We start from the raw sequence: 18,014 nt of genomic DNA on the forward strand, positions 1-18,014 counted from the left end.
TACTCCTTCTCTACATCTATCCATGGAGGCCCACCTTCTCCAAGAAGCTTGAGTGTTTCAACCCTCAGGGATTTTTGTCTCAGCTGCATTCCTGAAGCCATTATCATACAGACCCCCAAACTCAGCACTGAACATATGCTCTTCAGGACTAGTTCTCTGATGAGATGTCAGCCCCTGGAGAATCGAGCTGGAATCCCACATCCTACTGAATCTATGCTCCTGCTAGTAGATCCATGCATGTTAGCTGTGACTTTTCTGGGAAAGAGTAGGCAAAACTAGGGTTAAACACAGCCAGTCATTGGAATCCAAGAGGAAAGGGGAAAGGAGTGGGAATTAATTGTCTTCCCGTGTTGGAAGTTTTCGCTGTTGTTTCAAGATCCGTGTACAGTCAGGATATTCATGTTGCTCTAGGATTAGCACAAGGTAAAAGAACAAACAGAAGCCTTCCTTTGTGCTATTTTAGGAACAAGGAAAATAAAATAATACCTTCGAAATGGAGGAACAGCCTAGCTTTCTGTCACTCAAGAATGGGCTCATAACACCTCGGCTGCAACCGTTTCAAATGGAATCCTATTACAGTGCAGAGTATATTTATCAGTGTATTTGAGGAACCCTTTCTCCTAAGTCCCCCCGGGGGAGATCCACAGGCCCAGGCAGGCTCCTCTCAAAGTCTCCTATTCCACCCTGGCAGGTCCCAGGGACTCCCCCGCCCCACCACCTCTGCTCTTGGTAATTGTCACCACCACCCCAAGCTGTCAAGTGTCTCACCCCTTCCTGAGGGGCTCTGGAAACTGGTCTCTTTATGCCCACCTGTTGGACTGCACCTCACAGGCCTACAAAGCCTGCATTTGCCCAGCTTCAAGACTGACGAAAGCCTGGATTGGGCAACAGAGGGCTTCCCCGGTGGCTCAGCGGTGAAGAATCCACTAGCAATGCAGGAGACACAGGAGATGGGGGTTCGATCCCTGCACCAGGAAGATCCCCTGGAGAAGGGAATGGCAAACCCACTCCAGTGTTCTTGACCAGAGAATCCCATGAACAGAGGGACCTGCCGGGCTGCAGCCCATAAAGTTGCAAAGAGTCAGGCCTGACTGAAGTGCCTTAGCATGCACACATGGATCAGGCAACAGAGACTTCAGTGGTTTGACAGATGGGGAGCTTCTGTGTCTGAAGCGAAGTCCTGGAGCGACCTCCCACGCTGTGCAGCACACATCTTCAGGACGTGGCAGCAGTCTTTGCTCCTGGTGGAGGGGGAGATTGCCAGTTACAGGGGAGTTGATGTCAGATGGGCTCATCGATTGCCAGGGAAACCAACAGAAGGGCACACACCTCACCGCCCCTTTGATAAGAACAACCACTAGCTGGCGCCCAAGGCAAGTATGTAGGAAGGCCAGAGTAAGTGTAAATGAAGCAGGCACTGGTCGGGCAAGGGACGGACAGAGAGCAAGGGAACAGCCATCTTGAGTGGGCTAGTCAGCCACCACCCTTCCTGGTTGTCCCTGAAAAAAAGCTCGTAGACCTTCATTTTAAGACTTTAATGCCCATTATCACAGGAGGAAAGACAAAATATGGGGAATTACATGCGTGTGTGTGTGCGTCCAGTGGCTAAGCTGTGTCTGACTCTTTGCAACCCCGTGGATTGTAGCCTGCCAGGCTCCTCTGTCCATGGAACTTTCCAGACAATAATACTGGAGTGGGTTGTCATTTCCTCCTCCAGGGGATCTTTCTGACCCAGGGATCAAACCTGTATCTCCTGCATTGGTAGGTAGATTTTTTTTACCACTTGAGTCACCTGGGAAGCCTGAGGAAATATACAGACTACAAATCTAACAGTCTTGAGTTTGGTCCACAGCATCTGATGATCTGGTTGAAATAACTGGAAATTTCCTTTATGTCAACATTGGGTGTTGTAAGCAGACAGGGGAGGGGGTCCCTGGAGAAAGATAATCAAGCTTGACCTCATTTTGGTCCAAGACATTTTGTGATCTAAACCTGGCCACAATGCTTGCCCTTAAACAGGTCTCAGTAATTAATGATCTTAAGGGGAGAAAGGACTACAGGCACGAAGGGAAAGCAGTCAAGAAACAATGGGTCTAGGGACTCCCTTGGTGGTCCAGTGGCTAAGACTCCGAGCTCCCAATGCAAAGGGGCTGGGGTTCCATCCCTGGTCAGGGAACTAGATCCTGCATGCCACAACTAAGAGTTTGCACGCCCCAACTAAAGATCCTGCATGCTGTATGATGTGGCCATTGAAAAAGATTGGTCCACATTAAAAAATATATACCTTAAAAATGTTTTTAATAGAGAAATAGAGGTGAGCAAGAAATAATCAACACAGCAACAGGCCTGTTTTTGTTCTTCATTTGTCTTTAGCTCTGGGGTAAAACCATCAGTTGTGGGGGAAAGGCTAAGCAGAAAATTCTAGCCAGGGCTTTGGAATTTAAGTCCAAGATTATATTATATATATATATATATATATATATATATATATAAAATATACCATTCAGCCTCCCAAATAGGTGGCATAAAGTCGGGTTGTGCCGCCACATGTGCACAGAACATAGAATTCCTATGGTTCTTTGTTAGTAGGGACTATGAATTTACATTTCAAAGCATCCATGTCTGAACAAATTGGCTTCTAATGTAGTTTGCTGTAAAAAGCCAAACTATTTAGTACAAAGGGTTATACTCATGCACATACATATAGACTACATATGCACACGTATATATTTTTTAAGAATTTTTTTGATGTGGACCATTTTTAAAGTTGTTTATTGAATTTGTTACAATATTGCTTCTGTTTTTTGTTTTGGTTTTTGAGCAGTGAGGCATGTGGGATCTTGGTCCCCCCATCGGGGGTTGAACCTGCAGCCCCTGCATTGGAAGGCACAGTCTTAACCACAGCACCACCAGGGAAGTCCCTTTTGTTTAACTCTTAAGTAAAAACAAGAAGCCATTTGGCCACAGTCTAAATATTCTGGGAAAGAAGTAAGTAGAATTACTCCTGTTGGAAATGCCACATTAATTTATTATGCATAGCATGATCAAACAAGAGGGCCCAAGACAGAACAAGCAGACTATGCTCTTTCCGAGGTAAAAGAGAAATGCAAAGATGCTAAGTCGTGGTCCTTCCTGAGAATTAATTTTGCCCCCAGGATTCTTAGCAATTAGGTCTTTTCATCTTGGAGGTATCAGAGGCAAAGGAGGACGCACAGCACCAAATCCATGGCACAGAGTTCAACACACAGTATTCTACTTGGGGACGTGGAATCAAAAACCCAGCACTGAGAAGGAGTCATGCACAGACACAAGATTTATGGAGGCCACGCAGGGAAAGAAAATATATGGGTTACATATCATACCACTCTGGATGCAACCATTTTTCACACAGCAGAAACTGAAAGAGAAGATAAAGGAGAAAGACAAAGAAAAGTGGGGAGGGGCTTTCCCTGTGGTCCAGTGGTCAAAAATCTGCCTTCCAATGCAGGGGACGAGGGTTTGATCCCTGGTGGGGGAACTAAGATGCCACAAGCCACAGGGCAATTAAGTTTGCAAGTCACAACTACTGAGCCCGGGAGCCACATCTAGAGAGAAGCCCGCACCCCACAATGAAAGATCCCACATGCTGCAATTGAGACCCACCAAGGCGATGGAAAGCTGGAATCAAGATTGCCGGGAGAAATATCAATAACCTCAGATATGCAGATGACACCACCCTTATGGCAGAAAGTGAAGAGGAACTAAAAAGCCTCTTGATGAAAGTGAAAGAGGAGAGTGAAAAAGTTGGCTTAAAGCTCAACATTCAGAAAACTAAGATCATCGCATCTGGTCCCATCACTTCATGGGAAATAGATGGGGAAACAGTGGAAACAGTGTCAGACTTTATTTTTGGGGGGCTCCAGAATCACTTCAGAAGGTGACTGCAGCCATGAATTTAAAAGACGCTTACTCCTTGGAAGAAAAGTTATGACGAACCTAGATAGCATATTGAAAAGCAGAGACATTACTTTGCCAACAAAGGTCTGTCTAGTCAAGGCTATGGTTTTTCCAGTGGTCATGTATGGATGTGAGAGTTGGACTGTGAAGAAAGCTGAGCGCCAAAGAATTGGTGCTTTTGAACTGTGCTGTTGGAGAAGACTCCTGAGAGTCCCTTGGACTGCAAGGAGATGCAACCAATCCATTCTAAAGGAGATCAGTCCTGGGTGTTCTTTGGAAGGAATGATGCTAAAGCTGAAACTCCAGTACTTTGGCCACCTCATGTGAAGAGTTGACTCATTGGGAAAGACTCTGATGCTGGGAGGGATTAGGGGCAGGAGGAAGGGGACAACAGAATGAGATGGCTGGATGGCATCACTGACTCAATGGATGTGAGTTTGAGTGAACTCCGGGAGTTGGTGATGCACAGGGAGGCCTGGCGTGCTGCGATTCATGGGGCCGCGAAGAGTCGGACACAACTGAGCGACTGAACTGAAGTGAACTGAACTGAACTGAAAGGCGATGGCACCCCACTCCAGTACTCTTGCCTGGAAAATCCCATGGGTGGAGGAGCCTGGTGGGCTGCAGTCCATGGGGTCGCAAAGAGTCAGACACGTCTGAGCGACTTCACTTTCACTTTTCACTTTCATGCATTGGAGAAGGAAATGGCAACCCACCCCAGTGTTCTTGCCTGGAGAATCCCAGGGACGAGGGGACCTGGTGGGCTGCCGTCTATGGGGTCGCACAGAGTCGGACATGACTGAAGCGACTTAGCAGCAGCAGCAGCAGCATAGCCATAAAATAATTTAAAATATTTAAAAAAAGAAAAGTGGGGCAAGTAAAGGTAAAATCAAGAAAGAGAAGGATGGAGCCTCCTCCTGGCCACCTGGCTGACCCCTCATCAGCAACTCAGCAGCCACTCAGCATCAGCACTCTCTCAGTATCCCTGCTGTCTCCATGGTGATTTAATGTGATTCTGATAGATGTGACTAGTTCATGAACGCTTCCTGGAGCTGGGCACTGTTGGTGCTAACTCCATTTTCCAGATGAGAAAACAGTGCTTCCGAGATTGTTAACAACTTATCCCAAATCACCGAGTTGCTAAAATTGTGGGATCAGGCCATTGAACCTAGGCTGTTTCAGGCCCAAACGTGTGCTCTTGGTGAGCAAAGTAAAAAATAAGATGGTGTTTAATGGAGGAGAACATGAACATGTATTGAGTACTTAATATATACCTGGCATGTGATCCTCACAACAGTCCTGCAAGGGAGGTATCATTCCCATTTCATAGATGAAGAAATTGAGGCTCAGTGCTCACTTTGGCAGCACATATACTTAAATTGGAATGATACAAAGAAGATTAGCATGGCCCCTGCTCAAGGATGACATGCAAATTGGTGAAGCATTTCATGTTTTTATGGCAGAAACCATCACAACATTGTAAAGCGATTTTCCTGCAATTAAAAAATAAAGTTAAAAAAGTATGAATGAAACAGGGAAATTTCTTTAGAAGTTGAGGCTCAGAGAGGTTAAGTAACTTATCTAAAGTTGCACTGCAAAGTCCCGGTCTGGGGCACTTCACCTCCTCTGTGTCTATGCTGAGAGTTTTGTACTTTCTCTCTGAAATAAATCCTGTTTGCTTGCTACCATGAAAAAGAAAAAGGCCAGGTCTCTCAGACTGCAAAGCCCATATTCTATTTGTTAAAAAATATATATTGTTGTTTTGCTCCTAAATTTTATTTATTTATCATTATTTATTTGGCTTCTTCAGGTCTTCACTCTGGCATGTGGAATCTAGTTTCCTGACCAGGGATCAAACCCAGGCTCCCTACAGTGGGACTAGTGTCTTAGCCACTGGACCACCAGGGAAGTCCCTCATATTCTTTCTTATTCTTTCTTCCAGATAGAATTCGCAGGAATTTCACGGATTGAACTAAGTAATTAAAAATCTCTCCTTTAGATATTTTTAGTTCTGCATATCCAAGCCAAACACCTAGTGTATTTGTCAGAATTTGAAAGAAGTCTATTAAAGACTGCTTGCAAGAAAACCACTGTATAAACTATGTTTTATAAGTTCTTCTGTTTTAATTATTTAGGTTTTCTAAAGTTTGAAGGAAAAAAAAGGAAACAGAAACCAGTTTTTAATGATTTGGAATTAGGATTCATGAATACACTGGATTCTTTCTTGGTACTGGGGGAAAGCAGAGAGTAAATGTGGTGGGAAACTATGAGGGTCCAGAGATTCAGACTTTAGCCTGGAAGAGACATTAAAGAGGTATTTCAGGGACTTCCCTGGTGGTCCAGTGGCTAAGACTCTGTGCTCCCAATGCAGTGGGTGTGGGTTCGATCCCTGGTCAGGGAACTAGATCCCACATGCCACAAGGAAGATTGATCTTATGTGCTGCAACTAAGACCCGGTGCAGTGAAATAAATACTCAATAAATTAAATATTTAAAAGAAACCTCAGTTATTTAAAAAAATGCAATTCTAATTTATTTTAGAAATAGCTTGAGTGTCTGCTAGTCAACAGTAGAGCTAAGGCCAGAACCTGGGGTTTCCCAATTCTTAAACCATTGTTTTTTCTTAGACATGAACCATGAATTCCTTTAGAGAATACTCCTTTCTCCTCCTCTCTTAATCCAGATAGGGGGGAAAAAAGTGAGAAAGCTTAAAGACTATTAAAAAACAATCGATGCACGATACTGGATGCTTGGGGCTGGTGCACTGGGACGACCCAGAGGGATGGAATGGGGAGGGAGGAGGGAGGAGGGTTCAGGATGGGGAACACATGTATACCTGTGGCGGATTCATTTTGATATTTGGCAAAACTAATACAGTTATGTAAAGTTTAAAAATAAAATTTAAAAAAAAATTTTATAATTATAAAACTACCTTTTAAAAATAAACAATTAAAATATCAAAAAAAAAAAAAAAACCAAACAATCAGGACATTAAGAATCAAGTTATCCTGGAAGGAGGTCAAGATGGTAACCACAGAGGCTGGAGTTAAGGGGAGGAGAACCAGGCAAGATAAGGTCTTAATCTAAAGCAATTAGAGTAAGCAGGTAAGCTTTTGTTACTTGTATTTAGCTGAATGCTGTGAACAGAAAGCTTTTTGAAATCCTTGGCTAAATCAAAACCTGGAAAGTGAGGACTTCTAACCTTCAAGAAAAAAAAGCTGAGCGTGAGACAAAAAGGTATTTGTTTTTATACTTAACTTGGTAGGGAAAAGGAAAGAAAAAACAAGATGTCAGTTCAGCTGGGTCCCAATTCCAGCCCTGGGAAGCCCAAAGCCCGCCCCTCTTGGTTTTATTTTTAAGGATAGCATTTTTTCCCTCCCTTGGCCACGTTCAGTGTGTAGGATCTTAGTTCCCTTACCAAGGATCAAACCTTCACCCCCTGGAAGCGTGAAGTCTTAACTACTGGACTGCCAGGGAAGTCCCACCCTCCCCACCTTGGTTTTTGTAAATAGTCCTGAAGGGCTTTCTTGGTTTCTAGACTACTGAGATCTTGCTTCCATGTATAAATTGAGTCCAATTTCCTAAAGAGATGGAAGTCAGGCTTTACATCCCAGTAATAGGGAACAAATTTGATTGGGAATGGCTGGGTTACCATCTAATATTGACATGTCATTTTCCCCTGCCCGGGCTCAGCTTCCATCCATCCGGCTGGCTTTTCTTTCATGGTCTTATTTCTTTCCTTTCTGCCCCCTGCCCCTACTCTCCTCTCCTTGCAGGAGCAGAAACAAGAAACTCTTCCTCTAATCTCCAGCCTGGCAGGTTTTCCCTCCCCTGGAGTCCAGGTGCCTGTAGCATTTGCTCCTCAGTGGCTTTCCCCCAAGGAGACAGCTCCCTCCTTCCTCTTCCCAAAAAGGAATCATGGGGCCAGCTGTTAAGATTTCAAACAATTATTTTTTTCACGTCTTTACTCAACATGGGAAAATCTCTGAAGTTTAAGGTGGCACTTGGCTGTCCTGTAGTGCTTGTATTTTTTTCAAGGCTTTGTTCTGTCTGGAATTTTATTATAATAACTAATGATGGGATTTCTTTAATGGTCCGGTGGTTAAGATTCTGAGCTTCCAATGCAGGGGGTCACAGGTTCAATCCCTGGTCAGGGAATTAAGATCCCACATGCCACATGGTGTGGCCAAGAAGCAAAACAAACAAACAACCACTACCACAAAAAACTAATGGGAATGAACATACCTTGATGTTTACATAATTTTAATAAATCATCTTCAAAATGATAAAACACTAGTAATCAAATAGAGATTCACTCAGTCATATCCAACTCTTTGGGACCCCACAGACTGTAGCCCGCGAGGCTCTTCTGTCCATAGGATTTTCCCAGGCAAGAATATTGGAATGGGTTGTCATTTCCTCTCCCAGGGGAATCTTCACGGCCCAGGGATCAAACCCGTATCTCCAGTATTGGCAGGTGGATTCTTTACCACTGAGCCACATGGGAAGGCTAGCTTCTATCAATGATTCACACCAAAAGGTGGTTCAATGAAGCAGCTATGAGGAGGCAGTGCTAGAATTCAAAGGGGAATCAGGTACCCTTGAAACTCAAACCTAATAATAGTAGAAAACATCACCCACTCACAGCAATATACACAGATTTGAAACTGTTTCTTTGAGAATGTTTCTGTTTGGGGGGATAATTCTCTTATTTGAAGGCTCTAAGCAATGACAGGCAAACAGAGAAAATGCCTCAGTGACCTGATAGCCATGCCCTGGAGAGAGAGCTGAGAGAGGGGTCCCCAACCTCCGGGATCTAATACCTGATGATCTGAGGTGGAGCTGATGTAATAATAATAGAAATAAAGTACACAATAAATGTAATGCACTTGAATCATCCTGAAACCATCCCCACTTCTCCAATTCATGGGGAAAATCCCCTTTCATAAAACTGGTCCCTGGTGCCAAAAAGTTTGGGGATATTCAAAGGAATGTTCTTTGTCCTTCACACCCACACTGTTTGTCTTCTAACTGCCCCATCTCACAAAGCTTTAACCTCCCCTAGCGTCACATGCCTCTTCCCACTTTGAGGGGCAGGGTGCACACCAGTGTTCAGGCCTCAGGTCCTCCCTGGGCGCTGGTGATCTGTCCTTCTCATCCTGGCTCTGTAAGGTGCTCCCCTAAGTTTTTCCTGCTCCCCTGTTTCTCTAGTTCCTCCTGAATCTTCCTAGATAAACCTGTCTAAATGATGCAAGAACTTTCTATCTAATGAACCTGTGGTTTTCTCCACTCACACCTGGGCCGTGTCTACCACACTCTCTCCACAGCTGCACTTGTCACTTCTGTTTCGTTTTCAGCTTTCTGTTTTACACTGGAGCACAGCCGATTCACAATGTTGTGATGGCTTCAGGTGGACAGCAAAGGGACTCGGACATACGTATTCATGTGTCCATTCTCCCCCAAACCCCTCTCCCATCCAGGCTGCCACATAACATTAAGCAGAGTTCCCTGTGCTGTACAGTAGGTCCTTCATTATCCATTTTATTGTCAGATTTTATTTACTCCTTACTTTATGTCCCCTAAATGAATTTCCTCAAAACCCAGTTCCTCTCCTCTCAGGCCCCATAGCTAGTATTTCATTTTCACAATCACCTTGCCTCATGTAGGAGTGTGGTGGGCAGGGGGTGGGGGGGTGGGGGGCAAACTGGCGCAGTGGAGGGAGGGGGCCTTAGCCACCTGCAGTCTGCGGCCTGAACAGCCACAAGGCTCCCCCAGTGGCAGAGTGGTAGACTCTGCCTGCCAAGGCAGGAGATGCACTAGACTCGGGTTCGATCCCTGGGTCTGAAAGATCACCTGGAGTAGGACATGGCAACCCACTGCAGTATTCTTGCCTGGAAAATTCCATGGAAAGGAGGAGCCTGGCAGGCTACAGTCCATGGGGTTGCAAAGAGTCAGACAAGACTGAGCATGCACGCATATCATAGACACCAATGTTGAGTCAAACATCCCAGCTCACTTTTGGAGGGTTTAATTATGCCTTAATGCTCCTTATCATAATTAAGCAGAAATAGTGATTCTAATTAGCATATTTACAGAAACCACACAAGTATGCTTCCCTGGTGGCTCAGATGGTAAAGAACCCACCTGCAATGCAGGAGACCCAGGTTCGATCCCTGGGTCAGAAGATCCCCTGGAGGAGGAAATGGCAACCCACTCCAGTATTCTTGCCTGGAGAATTCCATGGACAGAGAAGCCTGGCAGGCTACAGTCCACAGGGTCACAAAGAGTCAGACATGACTGAGCAAATAACACACACAAGTAGGTCCATATAATCACACACTTCACCTACTCGTAGCTTAATGGTGTTCCATCCGTGTTTACTTTGCCCTGGTTTCCCTTTCAGCTTGAATGAGCACAACTTTTGAAGTCTTTAATTTATGACTGTTTTAACTTAAGCAAGCCCTGCTAGAGGGTGACAGATGGTAAATGTCAAAAACCCAGAGAGAGGGTTTCTGTTTAGCCTTTGATTTTTGTTTTGTTTTTTAAGCCAGAGAAATGTCCGATTGTGCTCCTAGTTTGTCAGAGAAGGCAATGGCAACCCACTCCAGTGTTCTTGCCTGGAGAATCCCAGGGACAGGGGAGCCTGGTGGGCTGCTGTCTATGGGGTCGCACAGAGTCAGACACGACTGAAGAGACTTAGCAGCAGCAGCAGCAGAAGGAGAAAATTATTTCTGTTCTCAAAACACTATAATAATAACAAAAGTAAAACAAAGAACGTGGACTTCCCTGGTGGTCTAGTGATTAAGAATGTGCCTGCCAATGCAGGGGACACTGGGTCAATCCCTGGTCCAGGAAGATTCCGTATGCCCGTGTGCCACAACCGCTGAGCCAGAGCTCTGGAGTCTGTGCTCTGCAACAAGAGAAGCCATCGCAATAAGAATCCTGAGCACGGAAGGTCAAGAGTAGCCCCTGTTCACTGCAACTACAGAATGCCCAAGGGCAGTAACGAAGACCCTTTGTAACCAAAAATGAATAAATAAATAAATCCTTTAAAAGAATCATTATCATCATCACCATGATGGCACTGATAATGGTGGCAGTGATTATAGCATCCACCAACCCAGAGGTACTTGTATGTGCCAGGCACTGTCTCAGGAAGTACTCCTACCTTATTATTTTTTGAGGGGGGTTATACAGTGAGGCATGTGGGATCTTAGTTCCCCCTACCAGGGATCGAACCTGCACCGCTTACATTGGAAGCACAGAGTCTTAACCACTGGACCACCAGGAAAGTCCCGTTCCTACATTACTTTATTCAACCTTCATAATAACTTTAAAAGGTAATTGTAACTGCTTCCATTTTACAGAAGAGAAAACTGAAGGTAGGATAAACTGATAAATTTTTCCACCACTACTGTGAAGACATAAGCAGTAAGACCCAGGGTCAGAATTTGAATCCGGGACTCTCCAGCTTCAGGCCACACAGTGAGCTTCTCTATCCTGTGTCGCCACCTCTCCTACCATATCATTATACAGCTATTCCACAACTGCAGTTAGTTTGTTCATAACAATATACGTTCTTAAAAACAGTACCCTGTTCTACCTATCTAAAACACAGAAACAATTTCCATTATGTAGGGGTAAACTATAGATTTTATCAATTATCAAAACTTCAGCCATTCCTAAAGAATTGGGAAATGAAAATCTTTTTTTTTTTTTTTTGGAAAGTCTATTTTTTAATTGCCCAAAATGAAAGTCTTGTTCTTTTGTATATAAAATTCGTAAGGGTTTTTATGCGGTTGTAGCCTAAGGGAAGAGATACTGCTACGTTGAGAAGCCATTAAAGGTTTAATTTTTTTTTTCTTTAAGAGATTAGGGAAGCTTTGCTCAGTAAATTGATTTGCTTAAATTGTTTGTGAAAATTTAAAAGTTCCCCAAGTTCCTCCAAGCAGAATCAGTTAGTTTCTTATCCTTGTTTCAACTGCTCTTTCTTTGTGCATATTTCTCTTACAGGATAGTACTTCGTATTCAGTGTGGTAACTAGCTGTTTGTGTCCTGGGCCATAGACTAGGCTCCCAGAAAGTGGGGTTAGGACCATTGTACCCTTAGCAGCTAGCACATAACAGTATTTAATACATATTTACTGATTTAGTGGGTGATTGTAAGTAGTAGAGTAAGAAGACATTTTACTTTTATATAATCGATGGCTCATTACAAGATTAGTGTTCAGTGTTTTGTGTGAATCCTGACAACCCACTCCAGTACTCTTGCCTGGAGAATCCCCATGGACAGAGGAGCCTGGTGAGCTACAGGCCATGGGGCTGAAAAGAGTTGGACACGACTGAGCAACTAAGTACAGCACAGTGCGGATCTCACTTAAAATGGACATTCAAGGAATTCCCTGGTGGTCCAGTGGTGAGGACTCCACACTTTCACTGCTGAGAGCAGGAGTTCAATCCCTGGTCAGGGAACTAAGAGCCCAAGTCACACGGAGTGGCCAAAAAAATAAAATAAATAAAATAAGATGGGCATTCATTTCATTTTTCTGAGTTTATATTGAATGAAATCTATTTTTGCTGGAAGAGGTCCTGTTTAACACCACTGGTAATAAAGAATACATGATAATAAAAAAGCATTTTCAGGGGAGAAAATTTAGGCATGAATGCTCGTAACTATATACATAAACATTAATTCTGAAAAGTACAAAATATTTGACCCATTAGCAGAATAGATAATAATGAAAACTGATGACTTTTCTGTTAAGTAAACAAAAACTTTGTTCCCTTTACCCAAAGCCATTTGAGACTTTTTTAAATGGCAAATGATGAAAAAATTTTAAATGCTTTTGTTTGCATATATTGAAATAACCAGACATCTTTTCTCTTTTATTCTGTGAATTACATGGACTGATTTTTTTTTAATATTATGCCAACCTTACTCTCCTTGGATACATCCCACTTGGTCATCATGTATTATTCCTTTTTTATATCTTACCAGGTTTAATTTGCCAATTTTTTCTTTAATAGAAAAACTGAAATTTACTATAACAAACTACTCCCTAAAGAAATGAAATACTAAGCAACAATGTGGCAATTTTCTTGTGTCAGAACTATTCATCATCTTAAAATATGTGTGTGTTAGTTGCTCAGTCATGTCCGACTCTTTATGATGCTGCAGACTGTAGCCCACCAACCTCCTCCAACTATGGGGATTCTCCAGGCAAGAATACTGGAGTGGGTGGCCTTTCTCTTCTCCAGGGGATCCTCCCAACCCAGGGATCAAACCTGCATCTCCTGCATTGCAGGTGGATTCCTTACCATCTGAGCCACCAGGGAAGTCCATAAATGGTTTCTGGAAAAAGAGTTATTGTTGAAGACCAAGTATTAAAATCAGCATTACATACAATACTCAAAACCTTTTTTCATTCTACAACCTGGTGGATCACTTTTCTCTCCTCTGTCCCAGAACAGCCCACGCGTCAGCTATTGAAGCCTTTCCCTGGCTATGAGTGACGTTGAAGGAGAGTTAAGGGAAACCTTGTGATGAAAGGAGTCATAGCTATTGTAATTTTTAAAATAACTCTTCCACCACTGCACTTTACATTTTTCTTTTTAAAAGAAATTCGCACGAAGAACAGCCATCATTGAAATCAGAAAGACTGCTTTTATCATTGTAATTATAACAATATTAATTATGCACTTTATTACTATATTAAATGTAGAGGGTTTCTACTTCAAGTAAACACAATAAAATGAAACGTAAATCAGCATGTTAAGAGCCAACTATTCATATTTCAAAAGGATTCTCCAATTCAAAAAGGACTCACTGCAGCTTTTCTATAAAAAAAAAATCCCTGTGGTTTTAAAAATAATTTTAAAATTGTAATTTACACATAATTTTCAGGAACTCTTCTATTATACAAAACGATGCACAACTCTGCATGTATATAGATCATGCCATAAAGAAAAAGCTCATACAAATTTCCCATAAGTTATCTAATTAACTCTGACTATAAGAATGAACATAAACATTGGTTGCAATGCATAGAAAACCACTAGAAAAAATTTATGCTTATACTGTTTACTGTTTACAATTCTATGTAAGGACTTTACATTGCTAGTTTCTAAAGTGAAAAGAACTTTAATATGCCCATTATGCCATTTCCTAGTTACTAATGTTTTGCAAACTTTTCTTTATTAATGATAGAAACATAAACTTCAATTTGCCTGGGAGAATCACAGAAAATTTGAATTAGTTAAGTAAAATTTGATGACCCATAGGTAATAAATACTGCACATTACCCACAGAATCCCAGTGTCAGAATTGTGTACTGTAGGCATCAGAGACACAGAAATCCAGGAATCTGGAGAGAATGAGGAGCTCCAAATCATAACCTGGTGGAACTGTGGTTTGTGAGTGTCAGATTACTTTCAACTAACATGGATATCTTGAAAAGAGCTGTTAAGTTCTTAGAACAAGGGAATTTTGAAGTCATGGTATATTTCTTTTGAAACAATTGCCTTCTCCAACTTAGTTCTAGAATTCTTAAGTAGCTGATGTTAGTAATTCTTCTTTTCCCAAATTTACCTTGGGCTTGGTAACATGGAGTTCTTTCACCATTTGAATATAATGCTTCTTCCATACACCCTGCTCATAGGGAGTTGGGGAGACATTGATATACCAGTTAAACCGTAAACATTTTAGCATCCAGAGCTGATCCAGTTCAGTTAAATTCTTCCAATGCCAGCTCACCTGGAGAAACAATGTTAAAAAACTATTCAGCTTACATGTCCACTTTCTCTAGGTTTTGAGCCGTCACCCTGGCACTGAGAGAACTTCTTTATTTTTTTTCTGGAGTGGGTTGCCATGCCCTCCTCCAAGGGATCTTCCTGACCCAGGGATCGAATCCACTTCTCTGCACTGCAGGCAGGTTCTTTACCACTGAGCCACTGGGGAAGTGGATTCATGGATTCGTTCATGAATGAATCAGAGCAAACATAATTTTAACTTGATAAACCAGGCCTGGAATTCACAAGTAGTTTCTTTTTGGTCCTTTTTTCCAAATCACAACCAAGTTAACTCTTACCTGAAGTGCTTCCTAACAAGGCAGGAAGTTTTGTTTTTTTTTTTTTAAATTGGAGGATAATTACAACATTATGATGGTTTTGCCATACATTGGCCATAGGTATACATGTGTCGCCTCCAACCTGAACACCACTTCCACCTCCCTCCCCATCCCATCCCTCCAGGTTCTCACAGAGCACTGGCTTTGGGTACCCCTTTTTCTTTTCTTTTCTTTAATGTTAATTCAGACAGAATCCAAGTCAACTAATATTTATCGAGCACCTATTAACCATGCTCGTCACAACCTGAAGGGTAGTATAATTAATATTCTTCCCTTGCAAATGGGGAAACTAAGCTTCAGATAAGACTTTGGAACTTCCTAAAGATCTCTGGCTATGCCAAAGCCTTTGACTGTGTGGATCACAACAAACTGTGGAAAATTCTGAAAGAGATGGGAATACCAGACCACCTGACCTGCCTCTTGAGAAACCTGTATGCAGGTCAGGAAGCAACAGTTAGAACTGGACATGGAAAAACAGACTGGTTCCAAATAGGAAAAGGAGTACATCAAGGCTGTATATTGTCACCCAGTTTATTAACTTATATGCAGAGTACATCATGAGAAATGCTGGGCTGGAGAAAGCACAAGCTGGAATCAAGATTGCTGGGAGAAATATCAATAACCTCAGATATGCAGGTGACACCACCCTTATGGCAGAAAGTCAAGAAGAACTAAAGAGCCTCTTGATGAAAGAGGAGAGTGAAAAAGTTGGCTTAAAGCTCAACATTCAGAAAACTAAGATCATGGCATCCGGTCCCATCACTTCATGGCAAAATAGATGGAGAAACAGTGGCTGACTATTTTTCTGGGCTCCAAAATCACTGCGGATGATGATTGAAGCCATGAAATTAAAAGGTGCTTACTCCTTCGAAGGAAAGTTATGACCAACTTAGACAGCATATTAAAAAGAAGAGACGTTACTTTGCCAACAAAGGTCCGTCTAGCCAAGGCTATGGTTTTTCCAGTAGTCATGTATGGATGTGAGAGTTGGACTATAAAGAAAGCTGAGCGCCAAAGAATTGATGCTTTTGAACTGTGGTGTTCGAGAAGACTCTTAAAAGTGCCTTGGACAGCAAGGAGATGCAACCAGTCCATCCTAAAGGAGATCAGTCCTGGGTGTTTATTGGAGGGACAGATGTTGAAGCTGAAACTCCATTACTTTGGCCACCTGATGCAAAGAGCTGACTCATTTGAAAAGACCCTGATGTTGGGAAAGAATGAAGGCAGGAGGAGAAGGGGACAACAGAGGATGAGATGGTTGGATGGCATCACCAACTCAATGGACGCGAGTTTGGGTAAATTCCAGGAGTTGGTGATGGACAGGGAGGCCTGGTGTGCTGCGATTCATGGGGTCACAAAGAGTCAGACACTACTGAGTGACTGAACTGAATTGAACTGAAGGATCTCTGGGAGTCTGCATATGAACGTTGTATGAAGGCTACAGAAACTCCAGTTGGCACATTGCTTATTTTTTTCATGATATGCTTCTGTTTTCCCTCCATGCTTATGATTTAACTCAATATATAAAGGGAACACAATGACTAATACTATATTGATGTGTCCTAAATAGCCTTTAAGATTCAATGAAGCATTAAGTATTTGTCCTGGGGACTTCCCTGGTGGTCTAGTGGCTAAGATTCTATGCTTTCAGTGCAGGGGGCCAGGGTTTGATCCCTAGTTAGGGAACTGGATTCCACGTGCTGCAACTGACACCTGGTGCAGCCAAATTAATACATTTTTTAAAAAGTATTCTGTACATTCCATTTTCATAGCATTATGGTCAATCCTACATATCCAGCAAATGGTGGAGGTGACCCTATTATGTGTAGTAGTTTTTAAAATAATTTATTCCAGGTTTTAAATAAGTCTTAGTAGAAACTAGAATCAAGTCCATAGATAAAGTTCAGACTAGGCATTCCATATCTCTTAACATTAATTGCAGAGATGGTAGCTAGTCTTCACATTCATTCCATCTTTGGAAAACTGGCCTCTTTTTCAAGGTTAACTCAATAATAAATAATGTTTGAGTGCCCCAAAAAGGAGCAGAACACTCTGTAATGGAACTCACTACCCATCCATCTGTTTATCTATCTGTCTGTCTTCCTCCCTCCTTCCATCCATTGTGTACGGAGTTTCAAAGTTACCCAAACTCACGTCCATTGAGTTGGTGATGCCATCCAACCATCTCATCCTCTGTTGTCCCCTTCTCCTCTTGCCTTCAATCTTTCCCAACATCAGGGTCTTTTCAGATGAGTCAGCTCTTTGCATCAGGTGGCCCGTGTGTCATGTCCAGGATTATTTTATGGGCTGAAGATAAGACATGTAGGGGAGAGGGAAGCAGAAGTGGGGCACAAATAGGAGAAACAGTAGGTTCAGGATCTAGATGGAGGAAAAGGCTTAAAGGATCTTATACAACACTGCAGGCAGAAACAGAGATCACAACCACTTTGTGCAACCCAGAATGAAACTGCACTGCCCTTAAACCTCATATGGTTAGTTAATTCAATCAAGATGTGGGGTTTGGGAGGGAGGGGATGGGGAGAAAGTTTTTCTCAACTCTCATCCTTTTCCTCTTTTGACTTAGATCGGGTTTAGACCTGGGTAGTTAAGTTGGGGTTCCCACCGCCCCCGCACTGGGGATAGATAAAATTTTGCTTTGTTTTTGATTTTTGCTGCTTTTTGTTTGTTTAAAACTAAACAGGAATGAGGAAAGTTGAGGGTGGGGAAACTCTTTCAAAACTGTAAGACAACCGCCACCACATTTTTAAACAGCTCAAAGCTCATCTTGGTGCAATGACTTTATTGTTTACTTTAAATCTAGCTAAAGAACAATTGCCTCACAGTCAGTTCTGGGAAATAAAATAAAATGTTGAAATCTACCAAGATTGACATATGGTACACATAGATGATAAGATTATCTATTTCGTATCACATCTCCCTGGAATGATAACATT

At 42.4% G+C, this 18,014-nt stretch overlaps 1 long non-coding RNA gene and 1 other non-coding gene across 2 annotated transcripts; one reads left to right on the forward strand and one right to left on the reverse strand.

Annotated features, from left to right (window-relative positions):
* Positions 1 to 232: 232 nt before the first annotated feature.
* On the reverse strand, positions 233 to 17,439 carry LOC129640748 (uncharacterized). Its single transcript, XR_008708948.1, has 3 exons — positions 17,215 to 17,439; positions 14,523 to 14,687; positions 233 to 255 (listed from the first exon to the last, which is right to left on the reverse strand). It is a non-coding gene; the product is annotated as an uncharacterized LOC129640748 (long non-coding RNA).
* Positions 5,286 to 5,392, forward strand: LOC129640781 (U6 spliceosomal RNA). The gene has a single exon (XR_008708985.1). It is a non-coding gene; the product is annotated as a U6 spliceosomal RNA (small nuclear RNA).
* Positions 17,440 to 18,014: the final 575 nt, after the last annotated feature.

This window comes from Bubalus kerabau, unplaced genomic scaffold (genome assembly GCF_029407905.1).
Source record: "Bubalus kerabau isolate K-KA32 ecotype Philippines breed swamp buffalo unplaced genomic scaffold, PCC_UOA_SB_1v2 scaffold_40, whole genome shotgun sequence".
Lineage (NCBI taxonomy): Eukaryota > Metazoa > Chordata > Mammalia > Artiodactyla > Bovidae > Bubalus > Bubalus kerabau.